The sequence below is a fragment of the Saccopteryx bilineata genome, unplaced genomic scaffold, assembly GCF_036850765.1.
Source record: "Saccopteryx bilineata isolate mSacBil1 unplaced genomic scaffold, mSacBil1_pri_phased_curated manual_scaffold_106, whole genome shotgun sequence".
In the NCBI taxonomy this organism is placed as follows: Eukaryota; Metazoa; Chordata; class Mammalia; order Chiroptera; family Emballonuridae; genus Saccopteryx; species Saccopteryx bilineata.
In genome coordinates, this window is record NW_027095524.1 from 49,631 (window position 1) to 65,950 (window position 16,320).

At 48.6% G+C, this 16,320-nt stretch overlaps 2 pseudogenes; both read left to right on the forward strand.

Moving 5' to 3' along the window:
• Positions 1–276: 276 nt before the first annotated feature.
• Positions 277–2,226, forward strand: LOC136318383 (rho GTPase-activating protein 20 pseudogene; annotated as a pseudogene).
• A 5,411-nt stretch (positions 2,227–7,637) lies between these two features.
• LOC136318384 (rho GTPase-activating protein 20 pseudogene) lies at positions 7,638–11,003 on the forward strand (annotated as a pseudogene).
• The last annotated feature ends 5,317 nt before the right edge of the window (positions 11,004–16,320 follow it).

Consider the following 16,320-nt stretch of genomic DNA (forward strand, 5'->3'; position numbering starts at 1 on the left):
CTGGGAACACTGCCAAGACTGTGGCAAAGAGTGAACTTGGAGATGTACTGGCCTTTCAATACAAGACAACTGAAGGACGTTTAGCTATGAAAAACAGCCCTGGTAGCGGCAAAAGAACACCTAGGTGCTCTGCAGACAGCCCAATTTAGGCCAAGGAAAGATCTAGAAGCTCTGCATGCAGCCCTGTTGGCCACAGCAGAAGCCCGGGACGATGGGCTAACTACCCATTTCGAGTGAACCGAGGAACTCTTAGCAGTAGAGGCAGCCAAGTTCGAGATGTCCGAGGGCCCAGGGGCTTTACATACAACACTGTTAGCCACAGACGATGAACTTGCTGCAGTAAAGACAGCCCAGGCTGCGGCAAGGGAAGAGCTCCTGGCCATGAACACGGCCCAGCTTGCTACCATGGAGGGCCTTGGGGTGATGCGGGGAGCCCACTTGGAGGGAACAGAGGCTGCTGTATGTCTGCAGATGGCCCTGTTTGCAATCCAGGATTCCTTAGGACCTGTGCACACAGCCCAGTTTGCTGGGAGCCATGTTCACTGCCCAGTCTAAAGCCAGGGAAGAACTATCGGCTCTGCATCAGAAGAAACCGAGGTGTTTGGGGTATGAAAGATCACCCAGCTGCATAGCTCTAATCCCAGGCAAGACACAGTTAAACACGCCAGTTCTCTAATGGCCTCATGGAAGAGAAACCCAAACTTTCTATAAAATCTCACCAAGTGGATAAAAATGAGCAGACATAGTGAATGAAGTTATCGACATGTCATTAGTAATGCTACAGCTTCCTGGTTCTGAGAGAGACTACCAGGTTTGGGTCAGTTCTGACCAAGAAATGGCACCATATCCACTTGCTGGACACAAAAACTCCTACAAAATAGAAATGAGCCATCTCATCGAGACAAGGTTCTGCTGACATGGGGCTCAGAGGACTCCACCAGCGCTTCCAGCCTGCCAGAGCCCTTCCTCATGGAGCAGCTGCCCCCGCAAACACTGTGCCGTTTAACCCTGCAGTCCTGCCGCTGGGCTGTGACCAGGCGCTGAGCTATTCGGGGCAGAAGCAGTGAAAGAGAAGATGGATCGCTGATTGGGCCCGTTGGCGGAGTTTTAGCACCGGCCTGGACAACTTGCTAGTGTCACCAACCTCTCTGGCACCTGCACAGCTCTTTGGTACGTCTCTGCCAAACGTCTGTGAGAATGACCATCTGCCCAAACCTGTGTTGCATATGCTTTCTGTCCTTCATCAGAAAGGACCCCTCACAGAGGGCATCTTCATACTGCAGGCCAGTGGGAAATCTTCCCGACAGCTGAAAGAGAAACTGCTGGCATCAGCATACAGTAGGACGGTTAATCTATTTTTGTGATAGCCTCTATTTTCTAGTCTTCTACGAAAATATTCTTGGAGGTCTTTTTGTCATCAGATCACTATGTGCACTGGGTCTGTGCAGTGGATCAAGTAAACAATGAAGAGAAAATAAATACCATTCAGTGGCTGTTGGGCCAGCTTCCAAAAGCCAATGTTGTTTTCTTCAGGTACCTGTTTGGGGTCTTACACATCGAGCAACACTCCTCATCCAATCAGATGACTGCATAGAACCTGGCAGTGTGTCTGGCTCCAAGCTCTCTTTGTCCACCTATTTCAAGCCTAGAACTAGAAAATGAAATGATCAAAAAGGTTATTCTCCTTGTTCAATTTCTAATTGCAAATTGCTGTACAATATTTGGGGAAGAAATCTCTTCCCTCTTTGGGGAGGACTCAGTGAGCTGTGACACCAGAGAGAACATTGCCCAGGATGCTCACTGACAAATGGATGACTTCTCTGACGACAGCTTGGGAATAAAGCCCAGTGAAGATGCTGATGCTCCTCGTGTGGCGGCCTGCTGAGGATCCCGGGTAAGGGGAGCAGAAGCACGGAGTCAGACTTTACCCTTTGCGGCGACAACAGCCTCAGACAGCCCGAGGAGAAACCCCCCTTTCCCTGACTGACTTTGAGTCAGACCATTCTCAACACGAAGACATCTGCAGGCTGCAGCCTCTGTAATCCGAACCTGTGAGCACTACAGCTGTGCGCTCAGAGGCCACAATGCAGGACCGTTTCAACGACCCATCAGACATGAGCACACCAAATAGTCGGCCCACGACTATGGCTGATGTTCTAGAAAGCCCAAGGGGACATAGGCTCTCCTCAGAGCCCAGCACCTACCACAAGGATTTACGGCTGACCTCCCTCAGGCAGTGCTACCAGGAACCCCTGTGCACATCCAATTGTCATACCGTCTCTAACAAAAGAATGATGAGGGACTTCTACGGCAGAACAAACACCTCCAGGAGGAGGAATATTATAACCAGAGTTCATTCATAGCCATTGACATCAACAAAGATGCCAGCAATAAAAAGTTCAAAAGACAAGCTTTTTTGGGGGGAAACAAAACACGAGCAAGTTCTCTCTGAATCCAAGCCAACGGCCATTTCTGTGGCACCTGGCACTCATGGGTCCTCCTACAATCATCCTGGGAACTAGCAGCTCCTTGATTCAGATCCCTCCAGAAAACCCCTGCCACACACAGCAGATGCCCTCAAGAGATCAAAGGGGTGGCGGCCCTGCTCAGGGCCCAACGTGGACCACTGGCCCTGCAAATTGAGCTCCTACAGAAAGAAACTGGTGCAGAAACACCATATAACAAAATACAGAGCCAGTCACTTGCATGGAGTGGAGAATTCCTCCCCGGGCCCTTCTCCATCGAGCGCCTCTGTGAGCTCCCAAGACCGTGCTTGCTGTCATGTCGCTCAACAGTGCGTGTTCACAACCACTGAGCCTTCCTCTCCATTACATGGCACTTCTTCGGCTCAGAGAAAGCGGGAAGAACCCCCTTCTGATGTACGCAGATGCAGTTTCATGTCTGAGAGCCTGGCACCACATCTGGGCAAATCAGTAGGTGCCTGACTTATTCCAAAAGTGATACCATAAAGTATCTCTCAAAATCCATGACATAACCATTAATCCTGGCAAGAAGTTGGGAAATGGCTTGGCTTCTTTCAACCTCTAGTTGCCAGAAAGAAATCAAGAACAACCAGATCATTGGTAAAGAAAAATGCATTTGTGAGGAAACGCACAAGCCACCGCCCATGTTTCTGTTGTCCCAGACGGCAACTCAGTACAAGAGAAACAAAAGGACATGCTCACTAGGTAAACGGAAGGGCTTACAACCCTAGCAGACGCCCAATTTCAGGCTGCAGAAGAACTTCAAGCTGTGCACATGGCCCAGGTACAGGGGACTGGACAAGTAAGAGCTGTGCAGACAGCCCTGGGGATGGCGACAGAAACCCTCAACGCTGTCCAGACAGCCCAGGCACAGGCTGCAGACGAACCTGGGCCTGTGCACACTGCCATGACAGTCACACAAAAAGGAATTATGGATGTTCAGAACCCTGTCGGAGGTCACAAAAGGGATGCGGGTGCCACAGACAACCCTGTCCAAAGCAGAAAAAGAACTCGGAGCTGTGAAAATAGCCCAAAGTGGCATGAGGGAAGCACTTGGTTCTGAGAAGGAGGACATTTTGGAAACACACAACGAGCTTGCATCTTTCCACACAGCTCAGATGACAGCCAGAAAAAGGGATGCGGTTTGTGAATATGCCCAGAGAGTGGCAAGGAGTGAAAAATGTGGAGATGTACAGGTCTTCCAAGACAAGACAAGTGAAGGATGTTTAATTATGAAAAACGGCCATGGTAGCGGCAAAAGAACACCTAGGTGCTGTGCTCACAGCCCAATTTGGGACAAGGGAAGATCTAGAAGCTCTGCACACAGCCCTGTTTGGCCACACCAGAAGCCCTGGACGATGTGCAAACTGACCATTTTGAGTCAACCGAGGGACCCTCAGCGGTAGAGGCAGCCCAGTTCGAGACGTCCAAAGGCCAAGTTGTTTTACAGCCAGCCCTGTAATCCACAGCCAGTGGACTCACTGCAGTAGAGAAAGCCCAGGCTGCGGCAAGGGAAGAGCTCTTGGCCGTGAACACAGCCCAGCTTGCTGCCATGGAGGGCCTTGGGGCGATGCGGGGAGCTCACATGGAGGGAACAGGGGCTGCTGTATGTCACAGACTACCCAGTTTGCGATCAAGGATGGCTTAGGACCTGTGCACACAGCCCAGTATGCTGCCACCATGGATGGGGAGCTGTGTGCACTGCCCAGTCTACAGCCAGGGAAGAACTGACGGCTCTGCACACGGTCCACCCGCATCAGCAGAAACTAAAGGGCTGGGGGTGCGAAAGGTCACCCAGCCACATAGTTCTAATCCCAGGCAAGACTCAGATGGCCCTGGCCAACTTTGGCTCAGGGGTAGAGCATCGGCCTAGCGTACAGGACTCCCGGGTTTGATTCCAAGCCAGGGCACCCAAGAGAAGCATCCATCTGCTTCTCCACCCCTCCCCCTCTCTTTTCTCTCTGTCTCTCTCTTCCCCTCCCGCATCCAAGGCTCCATTGGAGCAAAGCTGGCCCGGGCGCTGAGGATGGCTCCATGGCCTCTGCCCCAGGTGCTAGAATGGCTCTGGTTGCAACAGAGCAACGCCCCAGATGGGCAGATCATCGCCCCCTGGTGAGCGTGCCGGGTAGATGCTGGTCGGGCACATGCGGGAGTCTGTCTGACTGCCTTCCCGTTTTCAACTTCAGAAATACACACACACACACACACACACACACACACACACACAAAATAAGCCTCAGAAACACGCCCGTTCCCCACTTAAGTTCGTGGAAGAGAACTGAAAATTTCCATGAAATCTCACCGAGAAGTGGGTAAAAAGAGCAGACACAGTGAATGAAGTTATCCACATGTCATTAGCAATGCTACAGCTGCCTGACTCTGAGACAACTACCAGTTATGGGTCAGTTGCGGCTAAAAAGCGTCACCAGACCCACTTTCTGGACACAAACACCCATATAATATCCAAATGAGCCATCTTCCTGACACGGCTCTGCTGACACGGGGCTCAGAGGACTCCACCTGCACTTCCAGCCTGCCAGAGCCCTTCCTCATGGAGCAGCTGCCCGGGCGGACACCGTGCTGCTTCAACCTGCAGCCCCACTGCCCAGCTACAACCCAGAGGCAGAGCAATTCAGAGCAAAAACTGTGGAAAAGAAGATGGATCTCCAAGTAGGCCGGTGGGTGGGGTTCTAGCACTCGCCTGGACAACTTGCTCACGTCACCACCCTCTCTGGTGCCAGCACAGCTCTTTGGCCCATCTCTGCCAAACATCTGTGAGAATGAATATCTACACAAATCTCTATTGGATATGCTTTCTGTCGTTCATAAGAAAGGACCCCTCAAAGAGCGCATCTTCAGACGGCAGGCCAGTGGGAAATCTTCTAACAGCAGAAAGAGAAACTGAATGCTGACGTTGGTGTACACTTGGACTGTGAATCTATTATTGTCATAACCTCTGTTTTCCAGTCTTCTACAAAATATTCTTGGAGGTATTTTGTCCTCCAATTGCTATATACACTGGGTTTTCTAGTGGATCAAAAAAAAACAAACAAACAAAAAAAAAACGATGAAGAGAAAATAAATACCATTCAGTGGCTATAGAACCAGCTCCAAGAAGCAATGTTGTTCTCCTTAGGTACCTGTTTGGGGTACTACACAACATGGAACAACATTCCTCATCCAATCAGATGCCCACATATTACCTGGCAGTGTGTGTGGCTGCAAGCACTCTGTGGCCTCCTAATTCCTCAAGCCCAGGACTAGGAAATGGAATGATCAAAAAGGTTATTCTCCTTGTTCAATTTCTGATTGCAGATTTTTATATAATATTTGGGGATGAAATCACTTCCCTCCTTGGGGAGGACTCAGTGAGCTGTGACACCAGAGACAACGTCACCCATGTCGCTTGCTTACACATGACTGACTTCTCTGAAGACAGCTTGGGAAAGGAGCCGACTGAAGATGCTGATGCTCCTCCGTGTGGTGGCCTGCTGAGGATCCCAGGTAACGGGAGAAGCACGGAGTCCAACTTCACCCTTTGAGTCGACAACGGTCGACGACAGCCTCAGAAGAAAGCCCCCTTTACCTGACTAATTTTGAATCAGACCATTCTCAACACAAAGACATCCACAGGCTGCAACCTCTGGGATCCGAACTGGTGAGCAATACGGCTATGTGCTCAGAGATCACAGTGCAGGACCGTGCCAACGCCCCATCAGACATGAGCGCGCCAAGCTGTCTACCCAGGGATACGGCCGATGTTCCAGAGAGCCCGAGGGGACACGGGCTCTCCTCAGAGCCCAGCAGCTACCACCAGGGTTCACAGTGTCCTCCCTCAGGCAGTACTACCAGGATACCCTGAGCACATCCAATTGTCATACCGTCTCTCAGAAAAGAATTATGAAAATCTTCTATGGCAGAACGAACCCCTCCAGGAGGTGGAATAATTTAACCAGAGTTCAGTCACAGGCATTGAGATCAAGATAGATGCTAGCAATAATAATGTGAAAATGACAAGCTTTCTTGCTTGGGAAGCGAAACACAAGCAGGTTCTCTCTGAATCTAAGCCAGCAGCCATTTCTGTGGCACCATGCACTCACAGGTCCTCCTACGATCATCCTGGTAACCAGCAGCTCCTTGATTCAGATCCTTCCTGAAAACCCTCACCTCGAGAAGAAACTGGAGCAGAAACACCTTATAAAAAGATACGGAGCCGGTCACTTGCATAAATTGGAGGATTCCTCCCCGGGCCCTTCTCCATCAAGCGCCGCTGTGAGCTCCCAAGACCGTGCTTGACTCAGGTCGCTAAACAGTGCGTGGTCACACCCACTGAACCTTCCTCTTCCATACATGGCACTTCTCCGGCTCAGAGGTAGTGGAAAGAACCCCCTTCTGATGTAAGCAGATATAGTCTCATTTCTGAAGAGCCTGGCACCACTTCTGGGCACAACAGCAGGTACCCGACTTATTCCAAAAGTAGGACCATAAAGTATCACTCACAAATCCATGACATAACCATTGAAACCAGCGAAAGGTTGGGAAATGAATTGACTTTTGAAGCTCTGGTCCATCAGAGAAATCAAGAGCAACCAGATCATTGGTAAAGAAAAATGCATTTGTGAGGGAAAACACACAGCCACCGCCCCACGCTTCTGCTGTCCCAGAAGACAACTCAGTACAAGAGAAACATAAAGACATGCCTGCAAGTCAACCGAAGGGCTTACAACCCTATTGAAAGCCCAATTACAGGCTGCCGAAGTACATTGAGCTGTACACACAGCCAAGGTTCAGGCGACCAAACAAGTAGGAGCTGTGCAGGCAGCCCTGGGGATGGCGACAGAAACCCTCAACGCTGTCCAGACAGCCAGGAACAGACTGCGGATGAACCTGGGCCTGTGCGTGTGGCCCTGACAGCCACACAGAGAGGACTTGTGGATGTACACAGAGCCATGTGACAGGCCACAAAAGGGCTGAGGGTGCCAAAGAACCGCCTTGTCCAAACCAGAAAAAGAACTCAGAGCTGTGAACACAGCCCCGAGTGGCGTGACGGAAGCACATGGTTCTGTGAAGGAGGCCCATTTGGAAACAAAGAACGATCTTTGATCTCTCCACACACTTCTGATGACAGCCAAGAAAGGGCTCAGGGCTGTGAACATGCCCCGAGAGTGGCAAAGAGTAAACTTGGAGATGTACTGGCCTTTCAATACAAGTGAAGAACATTCAGCTATGAAAATCGGCCTTGGTAGCGACAAAAGAACACCTAGGTTCTGTGCAGAGAGCCGAGTTTGGGTCAAGGGGAGACCCAGAAGCTCTGCACACAGCCCTGTTGGCCACACCAGAAGCCCTGAACGATGTGCAAACTGCTGTGTTCGAGTCAACTGAAGGCCTCTCAATGGTAGAGGCAGCTGAGTACGAGATGCCCTAGGACACAGGGGCTTTACAGACAACACTGTTAGCCACAGACGATGGACTCATTGCAGTAGAGAAAGCCCAGGCTGCGGCAAGGGAAGAGCTCCTGGCCATGAGCATGACTCAGCTTGCTGCCATGGAGGGCCTTGAGGCGATGCGGGGAGCCCACCTGGAGGGAACAGAGGCTGCTGTATGTCTGCAGACGGCCCTGTTTCAATCCAGGATGGCTTAGGACATGTGCACACATCCCATTTTGCTGCCACCAAGGACAAGGAGCAGTGTGCACTGCCCAGTCTAAAGCCCGGGAAGAACTGACGGCTCTGCACACGGTCCACCTGCATCAGCAGAAACCACGTTGTTTGGAGTGTGAAAGATCACCCAGCCACATAGCTCTAATCCCAGGCAAGACTCAGTGAAACACGCCAGCTCTCCAATGTCCTCGTGGAAGAGAAACTCAAACTTTCTATAAAATCTCACCAAGTGGATAAAAATGAGCAGACATAGTGAAGGAAGTTATACACATGTCATTAGCAATGCTACAGCTGCCTGGTTCTGAGAGAGAGACTACCAGGTATGGGTCAGTTCTGACCAAGAAATGGCACCATACCCACCTGCTAGACACTAAAACCCCTAAATAATCAAAATGAGCCATCTTCGAGACACGGTTCTGCTGACATGGGGCTCAGAGGACTCCGCCTGCACTTCCAGCCTGCCAGAGCCCTTCCTCATGGAGCAGCTGCCCCTGCGGACATGGTGCCGTTTCACCCTGCAGCCCTGTCGCTGGGCTGTGACCAGGCGCTGAGCTATTCGGGGCGGAAGCAGTGGAAGAGAAGATGGATTGCTGATTGGGCCCGTTGGTGGGGTTTTAGCACTGGCCTGGACAACCTGCTAGTGTCACGAACCTCTCCGGTGCCAGCACATCCCTTTGGCGCGTCTCTGCCAAACATCTGTGAGAATGACCATCTGCCCAAAGCTGTCTTGGATATGTTTTCTGTCCTTCATCAGAAAGGACCCCTCACAGAGGGCATCTTCAGACTGCAGGACAGCGGATATCTTCCAGAGAGCTGAAGGAGAAACTGATGCTGGCATCGGCGTACACTTGGATTGTGAATTTATTTTTGTCATAGCCTCTGTTTTCAAGTTTTCTACAAAAATGTTCTTGGAGGTATTTTTGTCATCAGATCTTTCTGTTCACTGGGTCTGTCTAGTGGATCCAGACAACGATGAAGAGAAAACAAATACCATTCCAGGGATGTTAGGTCAGCTTCCAAAAGCCATTTTTTTTCCCTCAGGTACCTGTTTAGGCTATTACAGAACATCGAGCAACATTCCTCATCCAATCAGATGACCACATATAACCTGGCAGTGTGTCTGGCTCCAAGCACTCTTTGGCCTTCTAATTCCTCAAGGCCAGAACTAGGAAATGATCAAAAAGGTTATTCTCCTTGTTCAATTTCGGATTGCAAATTGTTGTACAATATTTGGTGAAGAAATCACTTCCCTTTTTGGGGAGGACTCAGTGAGCTGTGACACCAGAGAGAACGTCGCCCATGTCGCTACTTTACACACGGCTGACTTCTCTGACGACAGCTTGGGAAGGTGCCGACTGAGGATGCTGACGCTCCTTCCTGTGGTGGCCTGCTGAGGATCCCGGATCTGGGGAGGAAAAGCATGGAGTCCAACTTCACTGTTTGCGGAGACAACGGCTTCGGACAGCCCAAGGTGCAAAGCCCCCTTTTCCTGAGTAATTTGAATCAGATCATTCTCAACACGAGGGATACAGGTTACAGCCCCTGGAATCCGAACTGGTGAGCGCTACAGGTGTGCGCTCAGAGGCCACACTGCAGGACCGTGCCTACACCCCATCTGACAGGAGCTGTCTGCCCATGACTATGTCCAATGTTCCAGAAAGCCCGAGGGGACACAGGCTCTCCTCAGAACCCAGCACCGACCACCGGGGTTCACAGCTGTCCACCCTCAGGCTACCAGGAACCCCTGTGCACATCCAATTGTGATAGCGTCTCTCAAAAAAGGATGATGAGGACCTTCCATGGCAGAATGAACCCCACCAGGAGGAAAATTTAAGTATAGTTCAATTACTGGCATTGACATCAGGAAAGTTGCCAGCGATAAAAATATTCAAAAGAGAAGCTTTTTTTCTTTGAGAAGCAAAACACGAGCAGGTTCTCTCTGAATCCAGGATGGCGGCCATTTCTGTGGCACCATGCACTCACGGGTCCTCCTACGATCATCCCGGGAACCAGCAGCTCCTTAACTAAGTCGCCTCCAGAAAACCCTGCCTCACACAGACCATGCCCTCAGAGATGGATGAGGCGGTGGCCCTGCTCAGGGCCCAACGTGGATGACCGGCCCTGTGAACTGAGCTCTCCCATGAAAACACTGGCGTAGAAACACCGTACAACTAGCTAGGGAGCCATTCATTTGCATGAAGTGGAGAATTCCTCCCCGGGCCCTTCTCCATCAAGGGCTTCTGTGAGTGCCCAAGACAGTGCTTGCTCTCAAGTCACTCAACAGATTGTTTTCACAACCTCCAAACCTTCCTCCCCCATTCATGGCACTTCTCCAGCTCAGAGAAAGTGGGAAAACATCCCTTCTGATGCACACAGATCAAGTCTCATGTCAGTAGAGCCTGGCACCGCTTCTGGGCACAAGAGCAGGTGCCTGACTTATTCCAAAAGAGGCACCATAAAGTATCGCTCACAAATTCACGACAAAACCATTGAACCCGGCGTAAGGTTGGGAAATGGCTTGGCTTCTTTGAAGCTCTGGTCCCTCAGAAAGAAATCAAGAGCAACCAGTTCACTGGTAAAGAAAAATGCATTTGTGAGGAAAACCACACAGCCACCTCCCCATGCTTCTGCTGTCCCAGATGCCAACTCAGAACAAGAGAAACAAAAAGACATGCCCGCAAGGTCAACCGAATAGCTTACAACCCTACCTGAAGCCCAATTACAGGCTGCAGAAAAATTCCAGCTGTGTGCCCAGCCCAGGTACAGGGGACAGGACAAGTAGAAGCTTTGCAGACATCATTGGGGCTGGTGACAGAGACCCTCAACGCTGTCCAGACAGCCCAGGTACAGGCTGGGGACGAGCTTGGGCCTGTGCGCGTGGCCCTGACAGCTGCACAGGAAGGACTTGGGGATGTGCACAGAGCCCTGTCAGAGGCCACAAAAGGGCTGCATGTGCCACAGACTGCCCTGTCCAAAGCAGAACAAGAAATCAGAGCTATAAACACAGCCCAGGGTGGCGTGAGGGAAGCACTTGGTGCTGCGAAAGAGGCCCATTTGCAATCCCAGAAGGAGCTTGAATCTCTGCACACAGGTCACATGACAGCCAGGAAAGGGCTCAGGGCTGTGAACATGCCCAGAGTGTGGCAAAGAGCAAAGCTGGAGATGTCCTGGCCTTCTAATACAAGACAACTGAATGACATTTAGATATGAAAAACGGCCCTGGTTGTGGCAAAAAAAAAACAAAAAACACCTAGGTGCTCTGCAGACAGCCCAATTTGGGTGAAGGGTAGATTTACAAGCTCTGCACAAAGCCCACTTGGCCACACCAGAAGCCCTGGACCAAGTACAAACTGCCCAGTTCAAGTCAATTGAGGGACTCTCAGCAATAGAGGCAGCCCAGTTCGAGATGTCCTAGGGCCTAGGGCTTTACAGAAAACCCTGTTTGCAACAGGCGAGGGACTCGGTGCAGTACAGAAAGTTCAGGTTGCGGCAAGGGAAGAACTCCTGGCCATGAACACGGCCCAGCTTGCTGCCATGGAGGGCCTTGGGGCGATGCAGGGAGCCCACCAGGAGGGAAAAGAGGCTGCTGTATGTCAGCAGACTACGCTCTTTGCAATCAAGGATGGCTTAGGACCTGTGCACACAGCCCAGTGTGCTGCCACCAAAAACGGGGAGCTGTGTGCACTGCCCAGTCTTCAGCCAGGAAAGAACTGACAGCTCTGCACACGGTCCACCTGCATCAGCAGAAACCAATGGGCTTGGGGTACGAAAGGTCACCCAGCTACATAGCTCTAATCCCAGGTTAGAGAAACACGCTAGCTCTCCACTCAGCCTTGTGGAAGACACACCCGGCGTTTGTAGGAAATCTCACCAGGATGGTCGGGGAAAGGAGCAGTGCCCTCCTAGTCCCCTGCCTGGTGCGTGATCCTGCCGCAGCTCTTTGGTTGTGGGTGATGTGTCCAGCCCAGACTCATGGCCTATAGTCCTTAGCGATTGATGCAGGGGCCAGATACACAACCAAAGACATTTCACCACCAGAATCTGATGTTTTCAAAACTAGAAACTGGGCTGACAATGGCATCAAGACAATTGTGACCATGACCTTTCCAATGAAAGACCTGAAATAGGGAGCATAAAGGTAAACACTGCTCCTACTTAGGACAACAAAGTCACTTTTTTCATTGAGACCATTAGGCAAAACTTGCAGATGAGAAAAACCTGCATCACCTCAGTGACTGGGAGGCCTGTTCCTTTTCAGATCATGGGCGTGGTCCCATTGCTTGATGCTACCAATACCCTCAAAGTTCTAGAAAAAGCAGCTTATGTGGAGAAAACAGACATTATGTCACATTTTTGTCCAGAGAGGGCCAGGGGGTGTTGACTAAAGAACGTGGACTTTGCAGAGAGTTGTAATTGCAGTGAAACCATCCACAGTCCTTGGAACGCTTGTCATCAATAGGCAAGAATAATGCCGCTCATCAAAAAGAAGAAAAACATTCCGGGGATTGAAGCGAATCCTGTGAGATGTTTCCCCCAGTCCACACCAGTGGCCTTTTCTCTGATCTCTCACAGTCACATGCCCTCACAGGATCACTGCCCAAGACCGCCCAGTGATGTCTCTGGACTGCAAAACCAGACTATTTCAAGACCCACGAGTGTCACGGTACTGGTTTTGGGCTGTTCTGCTTATTTGAATTGTTTTTCTATTAGTGGTGCGTTGCTCTACAAAGGCTCCAGGAAAGAGAGCTGGGAAGAGAGATAAAATATAATACTGACTAATCTGAATGTCTTTTCAAAGGCAACCTGAAAGCACCTCTTGCCCAAGTGTGGATAAAGACCATGACGACTGTCCTGTATGACAGGAATGACCTGCAAACATGTCTGTGATCAGAGCCTGGCTGCTCTTTGCTGAGAGCTTTCTCAGCTGTCCTGCCTCTTAGGGCAGTGAGCCAGAAAACAGGACTGCTGAGTCCTCCTTTTGCTGAGGATCATTTGGAAGCAGTGGAATTGAGAGGATGCTGGTGGATCAAGATTTACAGAATGAAGACCCACAAAGTCGTAATCAGGCCTTTTTCTCAGAGTGTCCCTGGATCTGGGTTTCCTTACCTCCCCAAGTCTTGACATAATATTTTTAACACACCTTTTTCATATTCCTTGCCAAACATGATTTCTACAACTTTACAGCATGCTGGCAAAATTACATATTTTGCAATTGTGGAAGATATCATTTTTTACCAAGAATTTCTGTGATAGTGAAACTTACTTTTCGTGCTTTTTCTGATGCCATTACAATTTAATCGATCATTTTGCCTTACTACTTTTGTGCAGTACAACTGTTTTAGTATATTCAGCTTGCTTTTTGCACGTGAGAAACTTCTACTAACACATATCTTTAATTTACTTGGAACCATCACTTGATTTGCTAATTTTTTCCACAAATCATGTGGAACATGATGGATTTTCTTCACTGAAATAAAGACAAATGACAACTCATCTTCTATGAGATGGTAACAGTAGTTTTCCCTTTAGTTTTGGAAGAAGCAGAGCCAGTTATGGTTCTAGATGAGGTACCCACAGCCGATGTGCTGGGCAGAGCGGCACTCGACGCACTTGCATCATTTCTTTCATAGTCTTCTGAGATTTAGAATTTTTTATTCGACAGTTGTTCATGTTACATGGATAGCAATTGCCTAAAAAAGAATTAAAAAGAAAGAAGAAGAGAGTGATCATTTTTACCAGTTAAAAATATATAAACAGTACTTGAAATTTGTGTGGGAACATACTAGTTGAAAGTTGCAAACTAAACCACTGACATGAAATGCATCTCACACAGCTGAGACTGCTTCACCTTCCGTTACTTTCTATGTGTACAAACGGGAGACTCTGGGTGAGCAGTGAGTCTCAGCACTGCCCACTGCTACAATATTGTTTTGAAACTCTCGCCTCCACTCTTAGGATGTGCTGCTGGGAAAAACATGTGGCTCCCAGGGACACTGGTGGCCCAAGAACAGTGTATGGAGGGGGAGAAACAGGGCAGAAGTGAAACTGCCTCCAGCCTACACCGGGCACTGAATCCTTTGCCTGAAAAGGCACTGAAAGCTTTGCATCCAAAGGCCATAGAAGGTAGCTTGCAGGCCCTGTGCCATGCTCCCCGGGGCTCTGTGGGGCGGGCACAGTGACACAGAGTCTCAGCCATTTGGCCTAGGATTAAGGTGGGCCAGCAGCTATGCCCTACTAAGGACGTTGCCAAATGTCTAGCCCTAACCTGTTCTTGCAGCCTTTCCAACAATTTTGTACGTAACCAATAACCTATATTAAATTCTTCTCTGCTTAAAGTACTTAGTCATTTCTGTTTTTTGACATTAGAACTTACTGATTCTCCTATATATTATTGTAGTGTGACTGTAACTATTGAATATATATGTACATATAAATATATATATGGACATGTATATAAACAATCTGTAACTATATAACTATATCTTGTAAAAAAAGAATACATCTTTTGAGTCTTCTGCCATTCTTTGCCTACACAAATTATTCATTGAGAATAAGCTGATCTCTTTGGTACTCCCAGAACTGCCGTTGGTGTGTCTGTGTATGTATACATTGGCATGGTCTATGTCTCCATTCTGCCTACCCAAGCCTAACTGAGAGGAACCAGGGCACACAGCGCAGCAGCAAAGAGTTCTCACTCTCCTGCCATGGCCGCCCTGCCCAGTATGGCAACAGCGGATGTGTAGCAAACCTGTGGTGTCCAAGTCAGCAGGACAGACACACATTGAGATGGAGCCGGGAGAAATGCCCTGGTCCCAAAGATATTTAGGCAGATAGACTTCAGAAGAATAGATATTCTCCTTGAGCTGCTTAGAACAAGAGTGAGGATCATGTGCAAGTGTAATGTTTATACAGGCTGATCTCTGGGTATGATTTCATTCTTGTTCTTCCCAACACAATTCCGAATGTTGGCAGTGCACTGGAAATGAAAACCATCAAAGTCTCTGCTTGGCTAGCATTCATTTCCTCCTCTTTATTCTTGCAGGAGAAACTTAACATCACACCTTGTGTTATTTTCTGTCTTTCTTGGGTTTATTTTTTTAACGGAAAAAGCTGACCCACCATAAAGAGTATCAAGAGTGTTGAGAGTTTCCCGTCCTCATCCTCGAAGTCAGACAACCAGACGAAAATGCGATCCCACTGCACAGAGGTAAGCATGGCTGTCACTCTGTTTCACGTCTTTCTGACTTCCTTGCACGTATTTACATACACTACTGGTTAATGAAAACACAAGTGCATGTACTTTTCGCTATTTGACATTTTCTCTTCACCATATATTATGAACGCATTTCCCTGTCAGTAAACATTAGACCATCTCATTCTTTCATAAGGCTGCACTAGGGCCCATGTCAATTTTCAGACTGTCTGCTTAACTTTGCTTCATGGAAATTATGAGACAATCAATGTCTTATCTAAGTATAGTCAGAGTCGACCTGATTTGGGGTGGGGGGCGTGGAAACCGTTCAAAAGAAGGTTTTACTTGACAAAACATTTTAAGAACCATTAATTTGCATAAGATGAGACCCGAGGACAAATTTATATTTTGGTTTGTAGTTTGACATCAAGTTTGGATTGAGGTATAAAAATGAGAAGACAGTCATTTAAGTATAAAAAACTTGACACCTTCTCCTGCAGAAGACTAAAAACAGGTTCACAGAACACAGAGCTCATTAACCAGTTATGCTTATAGATGAATTGGAGAAGATGACCATATTTGAAATACAGAATTTACTCTGTGCCTAAGAAAACTGAATAAAATTTTTGATTTAACATCCTCATGTAGCCTGGATTAAACGTTGACCTGGGATGCTGAGGTTGCCGGATCGAAACTGGGGCTTGCCAGGAAGCAAGATCAAAGAACAGATGAAAAGCAGCTACTAATAGTTCATGTTTACCACTCCTCTCCTCCTTACTCTTTCCTTCCCTTCTTTCTAAAATCAATCAATAAAACATTTTGAAATTTAATGTCCTCCTGTATTCTCAAAAATTTTCAGTAAATGTTATCACTGATTTATTAAAAGATGAAACCTGTATTTTGAGCTTTTGGCCATAACCACCATCTTCCAGTAATTCACCAAAAACTAACTGGAGCTAAGAAAAACTAACTAAAAACAAAAGAG